This window comes from Triplophysa rosa, unplaced genomic scaffold, assembly GCF_024868665.1.
Source record: "Triplophysa rosa unplaced genomic scaffold, Trosa_1v2 scaffold115_ERROPOS55878, whole genome shotgun sequence".
Lineage (NCBI taxonomy): Eukaryota > Metazoa > Chordata > Actinopteri > Cypriniformes > Nemacheilidae > Triplophysa > Triplophysa rosa.
In genome coordinates, this window is record NW_026634080.1 from 50,523 (window position 1) to 54,628 (window position 4,106).

Sequence of the window (4,106 nt, forward strand, 5' to 3'; positions counted from 1 at the left end):
GAGACACAGACATGAGACACAGACATGAGACAGAGACATGAGACACAGACATGAGACACAAACACGAGACACAAACACGAGACACAGACACGAGACACAGACACGAGACACAAACATGAGACACAGACATGAAACACAGACATGAGACACAGACATGAGACACAGACAGGAGACACAGACGGGTGTTTTGCCCCCTATGTCTTGCCTGACTGCCTAATGTTTCTTTTTCAGTGAGGAGAATACAGAAATGTTCTGCCTCTATTCCTGTGACATGGCTATTCAATTATTCTGTTGTCCAGAAATTCATGCTGTCTCGTCACTCTGTGTACATCATACAAATGGATATTATACAGTATATTGTTTGGTCCTTACTGTGCATTACAGAGACAGGCCAGTATTTGCTACTATGTATGTACTGTTATATTTTATTCCACTCATGTTACAATAAATTGATTTGAAGGATTTTGATTCAGCACTGTAAATTACTCAATTATTGGTTAAAAAGAAACCTATCCCATGTATAGTGCATGTAACCGTTTGAAACGGATTCAATACTACAGATTGCCTGATGATTCAGTTTGCTTCCTGAATTCAGTGTTGGAGGCTTTTCAGAAAACTGGTACATGCTCAAAGAAACATTGTGTATGAGCGCCCCCTACTGTCTGAAAACGGTAATGTGATATATTTCTCAAGTCTTGTGTAACAACGCGTCACAGTGAATTCAAATGAACAACATTCAAATCTTAAAGCTGTGCAAACACTTAATATGTGTGTGGGATAATGTGTGCACATCAAAGTCACATCAATAGCTGGATTTAATTTTGGCTTTTGCGAACTGCAACATTTTACTGTACTGTGCCCATAACTCAAGTTTGATTTCAAATTGCATAATTTATTTTCATTAATTGCATTAATATTGAATTCCTGTATCAACCCATGATGGTAAAGCTTTTTATTATAACTACACAATTTCAAAGCAGCTTACAAAAAGTCATAGTGTTATGCTTTAATGCTGTAGCCTACAGAGTTGTTAATAAACCTAATTACCGAATGTTCCTCGCGGGGTATTTTAAGGATTAATTTTTATAACCTAAGAAGAATCTGCAGAGAACGTTCCCTGCAGGTTATTTTTAGTTTATTAAAATAAACCAAAAAAATAAAATAACTTGCAGGGAACGTTCTCTACAGGTTCTCGTTTGGTTACATAAAACAATAACCCGTAAGGAACGTGGTGTATGTTGGTTCTTACCACTAGGTGGTGATCTGTATTCAGATATGCGGGAGCCCTACGGGGAAGACGAATAAGAAACACAATGTGCGTGCGGTAAAACAGCTTGTGTGTGTGTCGTCTCTTTATTAATATCTTTAGACTCTTAACCTCATAAGCCTAGACAGCTATAAAGAGTAACTAAAAGATATAATAGGGAACGTTTTTAGAACGTTCTTTATTGGGTCCCAAAAAAATAACCAAATGAGAACGTAAGGGGAACGTTTTGTGTTTGCTGGGATATATTTACGAAACTTCAAGCTCATTCATGTCTCCAGACTCCTCCACATTTGACGTTATAGTGTCAAAATAGGTTATTGTGAGATTGTTTTCAAAAATACTACGAAGAATAGATTCATTATGATCGTATTGCCGTTCAGGGCAATAATGTGTATAATTGTAGGGGAATCTACAATAATTGTTTCTTACGAGACTTTTATTTTGGTCTTTGCCAAGGGCGCCGCCATTTTGTGCGCACGTTAGCATCAAGGTGAGAGTGAGAGTGTGCTCGCTGAGGTTTCTGTGATCTTCGGGTTGTTCATACCGCTGGAAAGTAGCGTTAGACCCGCGATTCGCATTTGTGCCGTCTGCTGTTTCGATTAAGTGTCCGGTCCCGTTAACTCTTGGAGTTGTTATATGCGACGGAGTGAGTTTTGCGCTGTATATGAACGCGAGCGAGGCTGTGAAAAGCGCCTGCTAACGCTAACGTGACTGGAGTCAATTACTCCCGTGTTTATTTTGTGTTTCATCCAGTTTTTGTTTTATTTGATCAAACGAACTTAAAACGCTATGGTGTGTCGTGTGAAGAGAGTGTTGAGTTTTCGGATGGCTGTAGATCGTTTATTCGTCTCAACACTTTTGTACGCAGAATAACATTTCTCTCTTGTGAGTGAACCGAACTGTGAATTGTATCACTGAGCGAACCCCTATTCATGGAACAGTGAACGAACTTGTGGCAAAAGGATTCAGAGAAGGGACCGTATCAAAAAAACACTCGCCTGGACATCCGCTCCTGAAAGACTTCGCCACGTACCTGGAGAAAGACCTCCAGAATGAACATTTCAAACAGGAGGTGAGAATATAACTTGAAAGTGCTTCTTTTCAACGTTGCAAAAAGTCTCATCCGTGTGGTCATGTAACACAACTTTTCTTTATTTTCAGGTGGAAAACGTGGCTAGATTTCTCCACTTCATGGACCCACAACAGCCGTCCCTGTTGTTTGTGAGGAACAGGGAGAAATCAAAGCTGTATCTCGATGAGGCCAAGTTGACCAAACAGACTCCACTCAACCACCTGAAGAGCCTGAAAAGGTTAGCATGATTTGATGTTTTTTATATACGGACACTTCATTGGGCTTAAATGCGTGTCATTCTTTCTTCAGAGACGTTCAACGCGCAGTCTCTATGCAGCAGTTCGTCGCTGTGCATAAGGTCCAAGCAGTTCATCGAGTACATCGGGTCTCTGCAGAAAAGCTGCGCGAAATTAGTGAGCGAGGAAATCGTCCAGAAGAGGTAAGCGTCAGCGGTAGCGCCAGCCCTCGTGTGCAGCCCGACGTGTGTAAAGACCTTGCCAAGACCTGCGCGACTCCTCCGAGCAAGACACTGGCAAGGCACATCAGTACAAGTTTAACATACCTTTGCTTTCGTTTAGTTGTATACTAACATCATGGTTTCCAGTTTATTCCTTTACTCCACCGCAGCAGTGTTCTCCCCCAAGACACAAGGCACGACGCGCACTGTCACCGCGTCCCGTTCACACCTCCCGTTCTGCACCTCTTGTCTCTCTCTGTTGTCTCTGGAACTGTCAGTCAGCAGTTGAACAAGACTAACTTCATCCATGCTTTTTGCTAGCCAGTCTGACATTCACACTTCTAGATCTTACTGAGACATGGATTCGTCCTGAAGACTCAGCCACACCCACTGCTCTCTCCAGAAACTACTTCTCTCTCTCACTCTCCCCGCCAAACTGGAAGAGGAGGAGGCACAGGTTTGCTATCAAAAATAATTGGAAATATTCCACACTGTCTTCTCTTTGCACGCTGTTAATATGGCTTCTCCCACTCAGCTCAGTGTTGTTGTAGTTTACCGTCCCCTCCCAGGTCCTTTTCACAACTTCATTGAAGAGTTAGATGTGCTGCTTTCGTCATTCCCGGAGGACAACGTCCACCTGGAGAAACACTATGCGTCTGACTTCCACACCCTCGCCGCCTCGTTCGACCTCACGCGCCTCGCCACAGCCGGTAATCACAGATCAGGAAACCAGCTTGATCTCATCTACACCCGTAACTTCACCACAGATAAAAGTCACACCTCTTCACATTTCTGCACGCATGGCTTTCAACATGCTCCTTCCTACATGCACTACACCTACACCCGTTTATTTTAGACGGAACCTTCGCTCTCTCTCCCCTAGCACCCTCTCTGCTAAAGTGACATCCTCGCTTCCCTCCAACTTTGCATCTCTAGATGTGACACTGCCACCGACACCTTATGCTCAACACTTACATCCTGTCTAGATAACCTTTGTCCTCTGTCCTCCAGACCAGCTCGCGCCACCCCCTCCTGCCCTTGGCTGTCTGACATCCTCCGTGAACAACGGAGTACACTCGGGCTGCTGAAAGGAAATGGCGCAAGACCAGAATCCTGCTGACCTAAGGGACTACCAGTCACTACTCTCCTCTTTCTCTGCTAGTGTTACCACAGCTAAAACGTCTTTCTATACCACCAAGGTGACAATGCACCTAACACTCGGCAGCTTTTCAAGACATTTAACTCTCTTCTCTCTTCGTCCTGATTCTGCTAGACCTATCTGCAGCGTTTGACACTGTCAATCACCAGAT

The 4,106-nt window shown here is 43.4% G+C and overlaps 1 long non-coding RNA gene across 1 annotated transcript; it reads left to right on the forward strand.

The window, feature by feature from the left end:
- The first annotated feature begins 1,646 nt into the window (after positions 1–1,646).
- Positions 1,647–2,856, forward strand: LOC130549406 (uncharacterized). The gene is made up of 3 exons (XR_008962182.1): positions 1,647–2,339; positions 2,429–2,577; positions 2,649–2,856. It is a non-coding gene; the product is annotated as an uncharacterized LOC130549406 (long non-coding RNA).
- Positions 2,857–4,106: the final 1,250 nt, after the last annotated feature.